This window comes from Oncorhynchus masou, chromosome 1, assembly GCF_036934945.1.
Source record: "Oncorhynchus masou masou isolate Uvic2021 chromosome 1, UVic_Omas_1.1, whole genome shotgun sequence".
Classification (NCBI taxonomy): domain Eukaryota; kingdom Metazoa; phylum Chordata; class Actinopteri; order Salmoniformes; family Salmonidae; genus Oncorhynchus; species Oncorhynchus masou.
Window position 1 is genome coordinate 37,568,144 of NC_088212.1, and position 19,134 is coordinate 37,587,277.

Sequence of the window (19,134 nt, forward strand, 5' to 3'; positions counted from 1 at the left end):
TATGATCTTGGTATTTCTTGTTGTTGTTGCTGCTGATGACAATGCTACAGTGCTCTAAATGTTTTGGGGAGTATTAATGTCCGTATTGTGTGGTCGATAACCTTTTGTTTTCTACGATGTTATATTCCATGAAGATAATGGAACTGAAGATGATGAGGATGGTGAAGATACTAGAACTGAAGATGAAGATGATGAGGATGATGATGACGATTGATGATGAGGAAGACAAAGGTGATGATTGATGACGATGATAATTATGATAATGATGATGATGATGAGAATTGATGATGAGGATGAAAACGAAGATGGCGGTAGCGATGACGACAATAACTATAATGTTGTAACTATTATTTACAGCTATCTGTTCCTAATGTAATAATTATCCAGACCCGAGACCTCTTCAGCGTCACAGTTGATTATTTCAACCAGGGAGGTGTCCCTCTCTAGTGGAGAAAGTTCATTCCATATTTGGGGTAATAACTCTGGAACAAACAGCAGCAGTGCTCTCAGAGGGCCTCGGTAGTACCATATTATTGTACGGCCATTATTTTATAGCTTCCAGTTCCAGGCCTGATGACTTGGAGTGTTCTCCCTCCGGAGATGCTAGGCTGTAATGGAGCCGTGTAGAACAGGGCAGTTCTAGCAGTTCCCCTATCCCGCCTACCTTAGATTAATTGGTCCATTTGTTTTTTCGGGTCAAATAATCAATGAATTCCTGTTGTACGAATTCTACCTGATTAAGTATAGAGGGAGTTGGAGGAGGGAGGTGAGGCACAGAGAGGTAGAGGAGTTTGTGCAGAAAACAGAGGAGAGGAGGAAAGACAGATACCTGGGGCACAGAGAGAGACACTGTATTAGTTGTAAGACACAGTGGAGGCTATAACAGTAAATTGGGCTTGGAGTTACAGTATAGACCTTGACTAATTCAATGATGAACAGCATGGATGTAAGGGACTCAACAACAGATTTAAGCCTTGATACTGTTGGTAAATCTAATTGGTGAAAATGGAACCGTCTGGGACTGTAGTAAAGGCTGCCTGTGTGTTTCTAATATCTCGTATATAATGTACACTATCAGGTTTACCATCTAGCAGGGGAATTAAACCTGCCTGCAGCACTGGTGCCACCAGTGTGTGTGTGTGTGTGTGTGTGTGTGTGTGTGTGTGTGTGTGTGTGTGTGTGTGTGTGTGTGTGTGTGTGTGTGTAGGGGTTGGGTGTTTTTGTCAAAACACACATAAACATACAGGTATAGGATCTTAATTTGATCACCCTGTTGTTGCAGGAAATACCCTGCACGGCAGGAAATGCTAACTTGTAGTGTAATCGAGATTTAAAAAGGCTTCTAAAGTTAGTAATCTACTTTAAAATGTCAGACTCGATTTGCCCTAACAAAACATGTGTCAACCCCAACAAACATTTCCATAAATTGTAATCCACACAATAATTCACATTTCCTGTTGCTGCATTTCCTGTTTCTTATACACACACATACACACACACGCACACGCACACACGCACACACGCACACACACAGACCTTAATTCATACACACGTCAGCTCATCTCTCAGGGAGAGATGTGGAGTGTGTCACAGAATGTCAGGCAGGACTGTCACACCCAGTGGAGCAACGAGAGAGAGAAATGGGAAGAAATAAAAGGGAAAGGAAGAAAGTGGCGGGCTGATGTCTAAATGTGCCCTTGATGATTCATACCCAAGCAGGACTGAAAGTTCATACTTTCAGAAGAAAGGAGAAAGAAAGACAACATGAGAAATGGAGGAAAGAAGAGAGCGAGGGACAAAAGAGCGCAAAGAAATCGAGAGAGGGAGAGTATAGAGAGAGAGAGAGAGAGAGAGAGAGAGAGAGAGAGAGAGAGAGAGAGAGAGAAAGTAAGAAAGAAAGAGAGAGAATGGCAGAGAAGAAAGAGAGAGAGAAGAGAGAAGGGAGAGAGAAAGGGGAAAAAGAGAGGACAAAGAGAGTGAGTCCGGACAGAGAGGACTATTCCAGGGTCTGGGCAGAGCTCCAGGGAGGCTGAGTGTGCTGAAGCGGTCAGGAGCTGAGGTCAGAGTCAGGGCCAGGGGAGGGAGGGAGGGTCCCACAGCCAAGGTGGAGGACTGGCATGGTAAGAGTGGCCATGGACTCACCATTGCCCTGACCGCACCTGATTGGACTTTATTATGCATTCACCCATAGAGGCCTTGCTCTGAGCCTTATACTATACCAGAAGATAAAGTAAGCAGATGGAGATAATAAGCTTTGGATCCAGCTGGGGCTTTTCGACATCTCTATACCTCGGGATGGTTACTATATTCGACCGTAGTTGAGTGTAGCAAGGGAGGTTATTAAGCCTAAAGCACCAACATATCTTTGCTTAATCGTGCCAAATTGTTGTTGATCGCATAGAGACGCTGGCAAGCAGTAACACTTTAAACTTCATTAACCTTTTGCAACATAAGTAAGCAGTTTAAATTCTCCAAAATAAGCATATGATTTGGAAAATGTTCTATCATTTTCTTTTACTTTGAAAATGTGGTGTTGAATTAGCAAATGGGTAGGAAATAAATTCCAATGTAATCCTTTTTAGATGTAATTTTAAGGCAGCAAAATGTGAAGACTGTGTAAGGGGTGTCACTCCCTGATCGGTTTCAGCTGTCTTTGTGCTTGTCTCCACCCCCTCCCTGAGCATTTATACTTGTGTTCCCCGTGTGTCTGTTGCCAGTTCATCTTGTCCTGTTTCGAAAGTGTTTGTTTCCTTCTTTTCCCGGTTCTGACCATTCTGCCTGCCCTGACCCCGAGCCTGCCTGCCTCTGACCTGTTTACAAACCTCTGCCTGCCCTGACCCTGAGCCTGCCTGCCTGCCTCTGACCTGTTTACGAACCTCTGCCTGCCCTGACCCCGAGCCTGCCTGCCTCTGACCTGTTTACAAACCTCTGCCTGCCCTGACCCTGAGCCTGCCTGCCTCTGACCTGTTTACGAACCTCTGCCTGCCCTGACCCCGAGCCTGCCTGCCTCTGACCTGTTTACGAACCTGCCTGCCCTGCCCCTGAGCCTGCCTGCCTCTGACCTGTTTACGAACCTCTGCCAGCCCTGACGACCTCTGCCAGCCCTGACGACCCGAGCCTGCCTGCCTCTGACCTGTTTACGAACCTCTGCCTGCCCTGACCCTGAGCCTGCCTGCCTCTGACCTGTTTACGAACCTCTGCCTGCCCTGACCCTGAGCCTGCCTGCCTCTGACCTGTTTACGAACCTCTGCCTGCCCTGACCCTGAGCCTGCCTGCCTCTGACCTGTTTACGAACCTCTGCCTGCCCTGACCCTGAGCCTGCCTGCCTCTGACCTGTTTACGAACCTCTGCCTGCCCTGACCCTGAGCCTGCCTGCCTCTGCCTGCCTTTGACCTGTTTACGAACCTCTGCCTGCCCTGACCCCGAGCCTGCCTGCCTCTGACCTGTTTACGAACCTCTGCCTGCCCTGACCCCGAGCCTGCCTGCCTCTGACCTGTTTACGAACCTCTGCCTGCCCTGACCCCGAGCCTGCCTGCCTCTGACCTGTTTACGAACCTCTGCCTGCCCTGACCCCGAGCCTGCCTGCCTCTGACCTGTTTACGAACCTCTGCCTGCCCTGACCCCGAGCCTGCCTGCCTCTGACCTGTTTACGAACCTCTGCCTGCCCTGACCCTGAGCCTGCCTGCCTCTGACCTGTTTACGAACCTCTGCCTGCCCTGACCCTGAGCCTGCCTGTCTCTGACCTGTTTACGAACCTCTGCCTGCCCTGACCCTGAGCCTGCCTGCCGTCCTGTACCTGCCTGACTCTGACCTGATTATGAACCTCTGCCTGTCCTAGGCCTGCCCTTTGCCACGTGCTCTAATAAATGATTGAGAACTGTACTATCCGTCTCCTGTGTCTGCATCTTGGTCATGTCCTGAGTCGTGATAAGGTGTGTGTAGACTTTTACTAGGCACTGTGTGTACTCTGAAAATATATAGATATGGAGCCACCCCAGATTTAGCCCTTATATCAAAAAATATAAATACATATTTAGGTTCCAGTGATTGTCTCTATTCCAAGTCGAGAGTCATCTTTCAGATGCAACTGGCCCTGAGTTGAAAGCCCATAGTGTCCCAGAGTTAGTGCAAAATGTCTGATGGCACCGGTGTTCAAATCGCCTATGTTACCCATATCGGTGTCCATCTTAGGTAGCACCGTTATATACCCGATTAGCTCAATTGCCAATTTCTCAGGCCCCGGGGTTTCACAGAAACACAACTGTAACGGATGTCGTCGGTGTAAGAAGGATCGGACCAAAGCGCAGCATGGTAAGTGTTCATGATAATTTTAATTAAAGAAAGCACTGAACACTGAATCAAAACAATAAACGATGACGTGAATTTACAAAAACCGAAACAGTACCGTGTGGCTCAAACACTCACACGGAAACAAACACCCACAAACCAAAAGTGAAACCCAGGCTACCTAAGTATGATTCTCAATCAGGGACAACAATTGACAGCTGCCTCTGATTGAGATACATACTAGGCCGAACTCAAAAACCAACACTGAAAAACAAACATAGATTGCCCACCCCAACTCACGCCCTTGACCATACTAAAACAAAGACAAAAACAAATGAACTAAGGTCAGAACATGACAACAACACTTTGAATGACCAAATACTTAACTTTTTACTACTTTAATACACATATAAGTGAATTTGTCCCGATACTTTTGATCCCCTAAAATATAGGGATTATGTACAAAATGTGCTGTAATTTCTAAATGGTTCACCCGATATGGGTGAAAATACCCTCAAATTAAAGCTGACAGTCTGCACTTTAAGTCATGGTATAATTTCAAATCATAAGTGCTGGAGTACAGAGCCAGAACAACAACAAAATGGTCCCAATAGATTGATTCTGTCAAAATGTCTCTTATCCAGAGTGACTTACAGTAGTGAGCTCATACATTTTTTCGTACTGGTCCCCCGTGGGAATCAAACCCACAACCATGTTGTTGCAAGTGCCATGCTCTACCAACTAAACCACAAGCACCATACATTTGGTTGGGAATCATTGAGGAAAGCCAACGTTCAAACCTTGTCTCAGATTTTCAATTAAATGTAAGTCAGGAATGAGACTGGACCCTTCAGGCACACTCAACACCTCTCGGAAATTCATTCTGGTGTGTCTTGGAATTCAAATCTGTCTAATTGTCCCTCATGGTTAGGTTTTCAGAAGACTGAGGCGGTTTTCCTCTAACTTTTTACCTAGGCTTTGCTCCTTTCATCTTAATTTTAATCCGGACAAACTCCCAGTCCCTACCGGTGACAAGGATACCCATAACATGATGCTGCCATCACATTACTTGAAGATATAGAGGGTTTCACTCTATGTTGTACAACATTTTGATACAAACCTGTAGATTGTAATTCAGGCCAAATAGCTAATTTATGCAGTATTACTTAACAGCCCTGTTGCAAACAGAATGGATGATTTGGAGTGGATATTTTTTTAACATAGGCTTCCTTCTTTTCAGTTTGTCATACAGACCAGTAATTTGGAGTGAATACAATGTTGTTGAGCCTCAGTATTTTCTAGTACTGTCAAATCAAATCAAATTTTATTGGTTGCATACACATGGTTAGCAGATGTTAACGCGAGTGTAGCGAAATGCTTGCACTTCTAGTTCCGACCGTGCAGTAATATCTAACAAGTAATCTAACAATACCACAACAATTACCTTATACACACAGGTGTAAAGGAATGAATGAGAATATGTACATATGAATATATGGATGAGCGATGGCCGTGCAGCATAGGCAAGATGCAGTAGATGGTATGGAGTACAGTATATACATATGAGATGAGTAATGTAGGGTATTTAGACATTATATAAAGTGGCATTGTTTAAAGTGACTAGTGATACATTAATTACATCCGATTTTTTATTATTAAAGTGGCTAGAGATTTGAGTCAGTATGTTGGCAGCAGCCACTCAACATTAGTGATGGCTGTTTAACAGTCTCATGGCCTTGAGATAGAAGCTATTTTTCTGTTGTGCCTTCTTCACCACACTGTCTGTGTGGGTGGACCATTTCAGTTTGTGTGTGATGTGTATGCTGAGGAACTTAAAACTTTCCACCTTCTCCACTACTGCTAGGGGGGTGCTCCCTCTGCTGTTTCCTGAAGTCCACGATCATCTCCTTTTGTTGATGTTGAGTGTGAGGTTATTTTCCTGACACCACACTCCGAGGTCCTCACCACCTCCCTGTAGGCCGTCTCGTCGTTGTTGGTAATCAAGCCTACCACTGTAGTGTCGTCTGCAAACTTGATGATTGAGTTGGAAGCGTGTATTTCCACGCAGTCATGGGTGAACAGGGAGTACAGGAGAGGGCTGAGAACGCACCCTTGTGGGGCCCAAGTGTTGAGGATCAGCAGGGTGCAGATGTTGTTTCCTACACTCGCCACCTGGGGCAGCCCGTCAGAAAGTCCAGGACCCAGTTGCATAGGGCGGGGTCGAGACCTAGGGTCTCGAGCTTAATGACATGTTTGTAGGGTATATGGTGTTAAATGCTGAGCTGTAATCGATGAACAGCATTCTTACATAGGTATTCCTCTTGTCCGGATGGGTTAGGGCAGTGTGCAGTGTGATTGTGATTGTGTCATCTGTGGACCTATTGGGGCGGTAAGCAAATTGGAATGGGTCTAGGGTGTCAGGTAGGGTGGAGGTAATATGATCCTTGACTAGTCTCTCAAAGCACTTCATGATGACGGAAGTGAGTGCTATGGGGCGGTAGTCATTTAGCTCAGTTACCTTAGCTTTCTTGGGTAGAGGAACAATGGTGGCCTTCTTAAAGCATGTGGGAACAGCAGACTGGGATAGGGATTGATTGAATATGTCCATAAATACACAAGTCAGCTGGTCTGCCCATGCTCTGAGGATCCAGCTAGGGATGCCGTCTGGGCCAGCAGCCTTGCGAGGGTTAACATGTTTAAATGTTTTACTCACGTTGGCTGCGGTGAAGAATAGTCCGCAGGTTTTGGTAGTGGGCTGTGCCAGTGGCACTGTATTCTCCCCAAAGTGAGCAAAGAAGTGGGTCTAGGGTGTCAGGTAGGATGGAGGTGATATGATCCTTGACTAGTCTCTTAAAGCACTTCATGATGACGTAAGTGAAGGCCATAGGGCAATAGTCGTTTAGTTCAGTTACCTTTGCATTCTTTGTAACAGGAACAATGGTGGCCCCCATTGTTCCTTTAATTTGTCTGGGAGCAAGATGTCGGTGTCCGCAACGGGGCTGGTTTTCTTTTTGTAATCCGTGATTGACTGTAGACCCTGCCACATACGTCTTGTGTCTGAGCCATTGAATTGCGACTCTACTTTGTCTCTATACTGACACTTAGCTTGTTTGATTGCCTTACGGAGGGAATAGCTACACTGTTTGTATTCGGTCACGTTTCCGGTCGTCTTGCCATGATTTAAAGCAGTGGTTCGCGCTTTCAGTTTTGCGCGAATGCTGCCATCAAGCCACGGTTTCTGGTTGGGGAAGGTTTTAATAGTCACCGTGGTTACAACATCACCGATGCACTTGCTAATAAACTCGCTCACCGAATCAGTGTATACATCTATGTTGTTGTCTGAGGCTATCCGGAACATATCCCAGTCCATGTGATCGAAGCAATCTTGAAGCGTGGAATCAGATTGGTCGGACCAGCGTTGAACAGACCTGAGTACGGGCGTTTCCTGTTTTAGTTTCTGTCTATAGGCCGGGAGCAACAAAATGGAGTCATGGTCAGATTTTCTGAAAGGAGGGTGGTGGAGGGCTTTGTATGTGTCGCAGAAGTTAGATTAACAATGATCCAGGGTTTTGCCAGCCCGTGTCGCTCATTCGATATGCTGATAAAATTTAGGGAGCCTTGTTTTCAGATTAGCCTTGTTAAAATCCCCAGCTACAATAAATACAGCCTCAGGATATGTGGTTTCCAGTTTACATTGAGTCCAATGAAGTTCTTTCAGGGCCGTCAAGGTGTCTGCTTGGGGGATATACAGGACTGTGATTATGATCGAAGAGACTTCTCTTGGTAGATAATGCGGTCGGCATTTGATGTGTAAGGAATTATAGGTCAGGTGAACAAAAGGACTTGAGTTCCTGTATGTTGTTATGATCACACCACGCCTCGTTAATCATAAGGCATACACCCCCGCCCTTCTTCTTACCAGAGAGATGTTTGTTTCTGTCGGCGTGATGCGTGAAGAAACCGGGTGGCTGTACCGACTCTGATAACGTATCCCGAGTGAGCCATGTTGCCAAGAAACAGAGAATGTTACAATCTCTGATGTCTCTCTGGAAGGCAACCCTTGCTCAGATTTCATCTACCTTGTTGTCAAGAGACTGGACATTGGCGAGTAGTATACTCGGGAGCGGTGGGCATTGTGACCGTCTTTGGAGCCTGACCAGAAGAGCGCTCCGTCTGGCCTTTCTGTGGCGCCGTTGTTTTGGGTCGCCTACTGGGATCCGATCCATTGTCCTTGGTGGTGGTAAGAAATAATACATTAAAAAAACAAAATACTACATAGTTTTCTAAGAACGTGAAGCGAGGCGACCACCTCTGTCGGTCGCCATCCCACTTGCTCGTCGCATTATGAGCCCCCCATCTTGTGGTCACAGTATCATGTTATGGCACCTTTAGGGTTAAGAGAACTGTGCTAGGCTAGCTAGCTAGCTCCCCATCTACGCATCTGGAGATTGTACTGCCTCTCCTCGCCTCTGCCTTCCTCTCTTTCTCATTCCTCTACTGGAGCTCTGAAATATTAATGGTATAAATATTTCACCCACATCTAATAAAAGCGGCGGTCGTTATTAACGAGGTGACTGAGGGATCCATTGATCAAGCTTTCTGTTTTATGCAATGCAGATTTCCCGCTGCACAGTTTCCCCAGATACCCTTCACTGGCTGCTTTGCTGTAGTGTTCCTCTCTTTAGTTTCTCGTCTTTTTCTCATCAACTCGTTCCACGGAAGAAGTGGCAGTGAAGGTGACGGGTAGCAGCAGCCTCGTTTAACTGCCTGCCCAATTAGCTGCTGTGAGCTTGTCGAAGAGAGCTCCGGAATTTTTTATTCCCTTAAATGGATGATGTTTAAATCTAAATGAGGGCCTCGCAACATCGCAGTGCTCATTTGGAGAGAAAGATCTACTTGGAAGAAATTAGGCCTGCACTGCCTGTCCTCTGTCTGTCCTTCGGTCTCCCTCTCTTCCTCTCTTTTTCCTTCCCTCAATTTCCCTCCTCCTCCATCCCTCCATCCCTCCATTCCTCTCTCTCCTGTCAGTGTCCGGCTGCCAGATTGACTTGTTCGTCCCACAAAATTGTACCACAGACAAATTAGCCTCATCAAGCTAATCCACTAAGTCCCAGTCACATTATGAGCCCCCCCCCTCCCCCATCTTCCACATTCGTCTGTGTGGGGGTGTCAGGGTGGGCAGCAGGGTGGGGGTCCAGGAAATCTGTCACCATATGGTCTCTAGGGTGGGGTCCCTTTGCAACGTCAAAACGATGTCTTAGCACACCCCTATTACACCACTAATACCACCAGACCTGAAATCAATGAGGGCAACAACAGAGAGAACTGAGGCTATCAAGTTTATTGCAATAAGGGACAGAAGGAACAGAGGGAGAATATCATATTAGTTCTGTTGACGTGTGTTTCCTGAAACCCAAACATTATCCTAAAGTGCAAGGCTAGACGTTTTGATAAGGCTTTAATTAGCCCACTCCCTCCCTGGTGGCGCTGCGTGATTAAACATGTAATGGTTCACTTTAGTGTGTGTGTGTGTGTGTGTGTTTGTGCACGAGTTTAGTCCTGTGTGTGAGTACATTTGTCTGTGTCTGCAAGTGTGTGTGTGTGTGTGTGTGTTTGTGTACAAGTTTGTGGCTACAGTCGTCTGCAATATACAAGTGTGTGTGCGCGTGTGTGTGTGTCTTGGTCAGCTCTTCAGCCTTGTTATGTAAGCCACAGCTGATCTCAGGTCTAGAGGGGTCCCGATGTACAGCACACCTCGAGTGGAATAATCCCTCACTATCAACTTTAATTGGCTGGAATTGGATTAGAGGATCCTGTGCTGGTTCTGTACTGGGGGCCAGAGCCCAGTTAATGGTGTTGGCTTGATCAGATTTGGAGGTTAATAACATTAGATCTTGTGACACAGCGTTCCTCTCTGGCGCTGTCGACCACAAAAGGCCTCTTGTAATGGAAGGGAGCAGCTCCTCACACCTCTCACTCCTCCTCTCGCTCCTCTTCCCCTCTTCCCCTCTTTTTCTTTAATTCTCCGCTGCCTTCCCCTCTTCCGCCCTATCAGATAATCAATGGAACAGAGAGGCTTTGCTAAAGCCACCAGCACATCCTTTCCCTCTCTCTCTCTCTCTCTCTCTCTCTCTCTCTCTCTCTCTCTCTCTCTCTCTCTCTCTCTCTCACACTCTCTCTCTCTTTCTCTCTCTCACGCTTTCTCTCTTTCTCTCTCGCTCTCTCTTCCTCTCTCTAGCTCTCTCTCTCTCTTTTGCTTCCTCTCTCTCTCCCTCTCCCCCTCTCGCTCTCCCTCCATCCGTCCGCTTCCTCCACCTCTCCGGCTTCTCTCGACCCTGTCAGGTGGTTTGCCAGAAACGAGAGTGTCAGTCAAAGAGCTTGCTTGTCAATCAGCTGTCCATGATTCCAACGGAATCAGTCTCAAGTCAATGGGACTAAATTGTTTAGAGGAGCGGTGCTCAGTGAAGAAAAACATTTATTTTTTATCCAGATCTGAATTAGCATATTAGTATTCTGCACAGTAAAGCACTTTCCATGGCTCCTAATAGCCCCGGCAACACACAGCTCAACCAATGCAGAAAATCAATGACATCATAGCCACATAATTGCAGGTTACTTGCGGAGGCACGAGACTCTTTTCCCCTTTGTGTGTGTGTGTGTGTGTGTGTGTGTGTGTGTGTGTGTGTGTGTGTGTGTGTGTGTGTGTGTGTGTGTGTGTGTGTGTGTGTGTGTGTGTGTGTGTGTGTGTGTGTGTGTGTGTGTGTGTGTGTGTGTGTGTGTGTGTGTTTTTGTGTGTGTGTGTGTGCGTGTGTACTGTTGGTAATAGAGAGGGTTTGAGTAGGGCTTTCTTGTTTGTATATGTGTGAATGTAGTGACCAGAGAGTACATTTTCACATGCTCAATCTCTTGGGTTTCTTAATTATCTGCAGGCTAATACTGCACCATCTGCACTGCTCAGACTGGAGGAGGAGAGGGGGGAGGGAGGAAAAGAGGAGAGAGCATTCACTCTGAGGCGAGCTGAGATAGCAGCATTAGCCGCAGTGCTGTGGAGTGACCTGCCACTCCATCTCCAATTTCAAATTCAAATGTAAAACTCATCCACGGGGAACCTCACCTCTTTCCCTTCATGGCCTCTCCCTCCCTCTTGCTTTCACTCTCCCTCCAGCCCTCTCTCTCTCTACGTTGCTCCCCCTCTTGCTCTCAATTCACGTTTTCAATTTGGAAACGCTTTGATGGCACGCCAATGGAGAGATCCCCTGAGATTGATCTGGGGACTGCCTACCTTTCTCTTTCCATCTTTCTCTCCGTTACTGTGCTATCATTCCTTTTCTTTCAATGCTCCGCTGTTCGCTTTTCTTGAAAAACTTGTTTCTGGACAAGGGGTGAAGTAAATCTTTTGTGACCTCGTATTCCCTCCCTCGGCCCCTCTCCCACCTCCCGCCCCTGTCTTTCTCTCTATTGGCTAAGCCCCCCTGGAGCAGAGTAGCACTGAAACGTAACATGATACAAATAGAACATAGTATAAACAACTCTTCCCTGAAACTCCAGTCCTTTGAATCACTTCTCTTCTTACACCCTCTCTTTCCTTTTTCTTTCTTTCATTCTTTCATTCTTTCATTCTTTCTTTCTTTCTTTGTTTCTTATTCCTCCACTTTTAAAAAACCCCAGGCTGCATTAGTTCCCCTTTCGCTTTTCTTGATGCATACAAAGTGTGCGCGTTTTTTATATGTGTTAGTGTGTGTGCGTGCGTCTGAGTGTGTGCGTGCGCCCTTGTCGGTGCTGACGTGTATGTGTATGTGTTTTATGTCAACGTTAGCTCCAGCCATTCTCCCCCATACAGCTGGTCAGTTTATTGACGGCAGTAGGGAGTACCTTTCCTCCCTGCTTTTGGTAATTGTGTTTTTGTATGAGCTGTCCAACCAGATTAGAGTCCCCAGGACCCTGTATCCACCTCTCTCTCATCACTATGACTACTATGGCTCAGTGGTGCTGGCGGTTAACAGCTCTCTCTGATCCTCCCATTGTCACTGGCCCCGACAAATTGCATCGGGTATGAGATCAGATTCAGAAGCAACCTGTAGCCTGGGTTTTTATTTTTTTATATAGTTGTTATTCAGACTTTATCCCGGTTTCCAGGCCTGTGGAATAGAACATGGCTGAGTGGAGCATGCTCACTGATTAGATGACTGATTAGATTGTGTTAGGGTGGTGTAATGCCTGTTTTGTGTGTGTGTGTGTGTGTGTGTGTGTGTGTGTGTGTGTGTGTGTGTGTGTGTGTGTGTGTGTGTGTGTGTGTGTGTGTGTGTGTGTGTGTGTGTGTGTGTGTGTGTGTGTGTGTGTGTGTGCGTGCGTGCGTGCGTGCGTGCGTGCGTGCGTGTGCGTGCGTGCGTGCGTGCGTGCGTGCGTGCGTGCGTGCGTGCGTGCGTGTGTGTGCCCTGTGCTACAGCAGCTCCAGTGTAATCAGATTCATCTGTGTTAGAAGGTCTCATAGGAGAGAGAGCTGTTGCTGCAATTTTGAGCCTACTCAAATCATCACCCCAAGCTCATTTGTTCCAGTCTTACCTAAGCTATCCTACCCTAAGATATCTTGAGAGACACATTACAAATATGTGCACTAACCACCAGCTGATAAACAACAAAGAGTTGTAACAAGACAGTGGCTCTGCAGGTCATTGGATCGATGTGAAGGGATTATTCTGGGTTGGATGGGGATGTCGATAGGTCAGGGTACAAACTCACTAATGATGAAACTGAACTATTTCTCCCCCCTCATTCTCTCATTCAAGCTCTTCCTGCTCCCCTCTCTATCAGTCTGCTCTCTATATACTCTGTCTGCTCTCCTCTCTCTCTCTCTCTCTCTCTCTCTCTCTCTCTGTCTCGTTCTCTTGTTCTCTCTCTACATGCTCTCCTCTCTCTCTCTCTCTCTCTCTCTCTCTCTCTCTCTCTCTCTCTCTCTCTCTGTCTTGTTCTCTTGTTCTCTCTCTACTTGCTCTCCTCCCTTTGTCTGCTCTCTCTCTCCGTCCCCCACAGAGTTCTCAGGTTGTTCGTAACCAAATCGCAGGGTTATTCATTTTTTTCTCTCCAACATCCTCTAAACTTCTCCCTCCTTCCCGCCCTCCCTCCCCCTCTCTCCCTTCACTAACAGTGGGGATATGGTATCCATTTTGAGTCTGTGTTTATGTGCAGGTGTTTCAGACACCGAAGAGAAGGGGGCGATGGAAGGGGATGTCTGAAAGGTTAAGAAGAGATACGGTCCTGAATGATGAATGATAATGATGGTATTTTATGTGTAAGTGCGTGTATTTTATGTGTAAGTGTATGTATCTATTAATGAGGGTAACAGAAGAGACTATATCCAGTGCTTGACATGGTAATCACTACATAGCACAATCACAAAGCATTATCACTGTGCATGATATACTTTACATACCTATACAATTATTGCAAATCATACTGATTTGTAGTGACTTACAGTGAATATTATGTCTATTCTAGTCTTTATTAAAGTGATTCCACAAAGCAGTTGAATCATTTCTTCCAGGGGTTCTGAAAGTAGTGCTCACGAGCCAAGGGGACAAGTTGTCATGGGAACCAGTCACTTCCACAGATGATTGACATATGGATAGTTTTTTTTTCTCCCACAGATAAAGTGTTACTTGAGATATGTGCTGTTGCTTTCCCCAAGTGTCTTCCTCCGCGGAAGTCTCATATGTGAGAGGTTTGATCGTGGCTATCTTTGGTCTGTGTATTGTCTGCGGCCCTGTGTGTGTTTGCTTTAGATTAGAAGTAGTAGCAGTGCTTTTTATTGTTACTGTGTGAGGTCATTAAAGCTGAAGACTGACACCAAATCAGATCCCCATCCACCCCAGCTCTATAGCTCTATCTCACCTACATATAGCTTCACATAGGGGACTATATAATACTGGCTGTCCTCGGCTCTCTGCACACTTCATGTCGTGTATACAAAATTAATCAATCCCCAGAGTGACGGGTTGGGGCTCCTCAATATAGAAGCACGGCGACAGGCCCCAGTTGTCTCAGACATACACATTTGAGTCATTTAGCACTTATCCAGAGCGACTTACAAGAGCAATTAGGATTAAGTGCCTTGCTCAAGGGCACGTCGCCAGATTTTTCACCTTGTCTGCTCTGGGATTCAAACCAGCAACCTTTCCGTTACTGGCCCAACGCTATTAAATGTTAGGCTACCTGCCACCCAACACACGCGCGCACGCACACACATACACGCACATGCACACGCACACACACACACGCACCCCATCTCAGCAGCAGTCAAATTTAATACGCTCCTCCTGGACCTTTACACTGGTTTAACTGAACCTTTTGGCCGGGTGCTATCTAGGGGCGATAGGCCTGTTTGGAACAATAAGCAATCTTGCGTTAGGTTGATTTCCTATTACCACTGTGGGACTGTTTCTTTTTGTCTGCAGAATGAGCATCATAATGGGAGGCAATGAGAAGATGGTGGTGCAGTTTGAGAATAAGTACCGGGGAGTAACAAACACCACAAGACGACGAAACCCAATCTCCTTTTAATGTGTTTGTCTTTGTTTCCGTACGCTGTCAGTGTTTATTGGCGTCAACATTTTAGCCCTTCCTGACATCTCTTTAGATAGCCTCTTGATTTGTGTGTCTGGCTCTGGAGTTTCTCTGCCTTTCCTCTGTCGCTTTCCCGTAGGGGTTATCAACGTCCCCTGTTCTCGGTGCTTTGCTTTCCCCACTCTGTTTTCTATCTACACCATCTCTCGCTCTCTCTCTCTCTCTCTCTCTCTCTCTGTCCCTCGCTTCCTCTTCCTGCCAGCTTCAGTCTGTGGGGCATAACTGAGTGTATCTTACCTGTTTTCCCTCTCTACGCCTGCTATTTTCTCGTATCACTCATTTGTGTCCAGAGAGAGCCATCCCGGGTAGCGAGAGAGAGAAACAGGGGGATGGGGTTACATAGGCGGAGGGAGGGAGCCAAGGAAGAATGTGAGTGACAGTGTTTATCTAACTTCACTCCGCTATCTCTGTTGGCTCGTTATCACTCTCACCTGTTCTCCCTGCATTGGCCGATCTCTATAACTCCCGCATGCTCCCAATTTGCTGCTAGACATGGATCTTGCTATCTTCTTGTATCACTACTGGCCAAACCTCCCGGAAATCTTTATCCCATTCAATTAGGAAAGCACATGATTGGCTTAGCCAGCTAAACCTATTGGAAGACACTTATACATACAGTGTATCAGCTATTCTCTCCCTCTTTGGACACCCTTAATTCTCTTCTTCACTCAGAGAGGACCATTGTGACAAATGCATAATTCAAATAGTTTTAATGACATGATTAAAAAGTAATTTCACATTCTCTCTCTAATCCCCTAACTTCCTTTCCCTCTCTCTCTCTCTCTCCCTCTGTCTCACTCCCTCCCTCCGTATTTCTCTCTCTCTCCCTCCCTCCGTCTCTACATTGTAACAGTCAGAGGAAAGTTTGAATTTGTCGATAATGAAGGCTAACTCTTAATGAGCTTTACTCCCCCTTGTTTTCATATTTCATTCTCCACTTGTCTTTGATCCTTTACAGCGTGTCAGCAAAGTGTTTGTGTTGTGTCTTCGCTGCTTGTCTTTGAATTCATCTGAAGCTGTGTGTAGAGCTCCTCTGGGAGTCGTGATAGGTCCGGGTGATCTGGAACAAGGCTGGGATAGTGGCATTGTAAAAGGTTAGTTAGGGTCAGGCTGTCAGGGCCTGGGGTTGGACAAAACTGACAAGTTCAAGAAAAGGGATCTTCTGGCTACATACTCAGTGCCCCCTAAGCCTCTATCTCTATGTCAGAGCTCTCATTGGATCTTTCAATAGGGAAAAGAGAGAGAACGAGAGAGAGAAGGGGGAGAGGGGGGAGAGAGAGAGAGAGAGAGAGAGAGAGAGAGAGAGAGAGAGGGAGAGAGAGAGAGAGAGACTCTGATGGATGGATGGATCCATAGGCACAGTAGCTATTAGAGAACTGGCAGCTCCATTTAATCCATTAATAAGAAAGCACAACAGAAGTGGTTGAAGTTTTCCCTGGATGGTGGAAAGTTTTTTTCCCCACTATGTGTAGAAGAGCCATCTATTATTACCCGGAGAACAGTCTAGAAAAATAAGCCGGGCCCACTCAGCCCTGTTGCGGTCCTGTCCTGTGCTCTGACTCATCACACGGGTACTGAATGTGTGTCAGTCAGAGGGAAAGAGGCCTCACTACGGACACAAAGGTAAATGAGAGAGAGGCTGACGCATGGGGTTTGTATGTGTGAGGAAAGGGGGGTGGTCCTCTGTGTATGTGTCGTAGGTGTTTAGGTGTTTGTGGTGTGTGTGTGCCTGTGTTCGTATGGTTTACTGCTGGGAAGGAAGAGGAGTGTGTGTGTGTGTGGGACTACACTGACGAAGTGGACAGCTGGTTGAGTTTCCTCCATTCAGCCTTCCAAAGGGGTTAAAATTAGACGGAGCAGGAAATAACATTGGAAATAATCCATCCTGCAGGATGCTGAGAGCCGGACTGAGAGAGGAGGAGGTGAGGGGAATATACCTCTCATATTATTCTCTATTCCACACACACACACGCATGCACACACACACGCACACATGCACACATGCACACATGCACGCACACAAACGCACACGATCAACAGTCACTTTGTCTTTCAGTACTCTGGCAAGAACTGTAGCAACTTGTTCAACACGAAGGGTGAATGACACGGGGCAAGACGGAGTGCTTCAAGACAAAGTCATTAAAATGGTCAAGCTGTCTCTGAGCTGGCATGAATTCATTTGACACCTCTCTTCCCACGTCAATCTCACTTCACCCTTTAATCCATCCTCCGCTGCATATGCTCTCTCCATCCTAGCCGATCTCGCCCCCTCTCACTCCCCCTCCCTCTCACTCTCCCCCTCTCCTTCTCGCCACTGCGAAAAGGGAAATCTAAGTAAGCCTAAATATCTTACAGTGAGTGATAATTCACTACAAATAAATATATTATTTCCGAGCTAAATTATCTAACATCATTGGTAGATAATGTTGCTTATTTTAACCTAAAAGGCTTAATACAAATTATTTATATGAAGCCTTTTTAAGGTTAAATAAAAGCAAAATTATCTGCCAATAACATCAGATAATTTTGCTTGGAAAGAAAATAACTACATTTTAAGTGAATTATCACTCACTACAAGATATTTAGGCTTGCTTAGATTTCTCTTTTTGCTCGGCAGGGGCTTGCGGCCATGGCTCAGACATCACTAGTCGCTTTCGCTGCTAATCAGGCTGATGCTCTGGACTCCGCTGGTTGGGGCTGACTGTGGCCACCGCAACAGGCCTGGGAAATGGGCCGGGAAATGGGCTGGGAAATGGGCTGGGAAATGGGCTGGGAAATGGGCTGGGAAATGGGCTGGGAAATGGGCTGGGAAATGGGCTGGGAAATGGGCTGGGAAATGGGCTGGGAAATGGGCTGGGAAACAAATGGGCTGGGAAATTTAAGGCGCTGTGGCGGCACCTGATGCCCATCTACAGGCATCCCGCCTCTGTTGCTGCAATATCTCTCTCTCTCTCTCTCTCTCTCTCTCTCTCTCTCTCTCTCTCTCTCTCTCTCTCTCTCTCTCTCTCGCTCTAACTTGCTCCAGATCAGTGATGTGATATGGGAGTATTATTGCAAAGGCATTTGCACGCGACATGCCGTAGTAAGCCCCTCTACTCTTTCATTGGAAAGCAGCATGTGTGTCAGTGGTCAGGGCTCCTGAGTGGCTCAGCGTTCTAAGGCACTGCATCTCAGTGTGAGTGTGTGGGGAGCCAGGGTTTGGCCGGTGTAGGCCGTCATTGTAAATAAGAATTTGTTCTTAAACTGATTTGCTAAGTTGAATAAAGGTTCAATAAAATGAAAAATACAAAATCTATCAGGGCCAGAGCTAACCACTTCCTCTGTTTTTCACGCCATTACAACAGAGGAAACGTGTATAGGTCACCCTGTCAGCCCTTTCCATCGGACTGAAGATGCATTGAAGTTTGAACGAGCGCTGCAGGAAAAGGCCAAGTCCTTCTGAGCCAATTCACACTGATGCTGTTGGCTCCCCACACACTCACTCCTGACCTCCTCCTGCCGCTCTTCCTCCTCTTCTCGTCTTCAACTAGTTCTCTGTGATTCTGACGTCTGACCTTGCTGTTCTGCTGGAGATTGGGGTTTCCTCAAATAATTTCCAGTGTTGTGAGTAGAAAGCACATAAAGTACAACTCCTTGTTCTTTTCTAGTTCTTATTGATATAGCTTATTGACTGGATAAATATTTCATGGAGCTGTTGGCATTCTCTTCCATGATCCTCTGACCTCACACAGATCATGGAACAAAATGAGATCTCCTGCAGTGAGAGGAGAGGACAAAGCGAAATGGTGAAGTTCAGAGGAGAGGGCAGAGTAGAGGGTGGAACTTGTGGCTTTGGATCTACACTACCATTCAAAAGTTTGGGGGTCACATAGAAAATGCCTTGTTTTTGAAAGAAAAGCAACATTTTTGTCCATTAACAGAACATCAAATTGATCAGAAATACTGTGTAGACGTTGTTAATGTTGTAAATGACTATTGTAGCTGGAAACGGCTGATTTTTTAAATGGAATATCTACATAGGCGTACAGAGGCCCATTATCAGCAACCATCACTCCTGTGTTCCAATGGCACATTGTGTTAGCTAATCTAAGTATATCATTTAAAAAAGGTTAATTGATCATTCGAAAAACCTTTTGCAATTATGTTAGCACAGCTGAAAACTGTTGTTCTGGTTAAATGAGCAATAAAACTGGCCTTCTTTGGACTAGTTGAGTATCTGGAGCATCA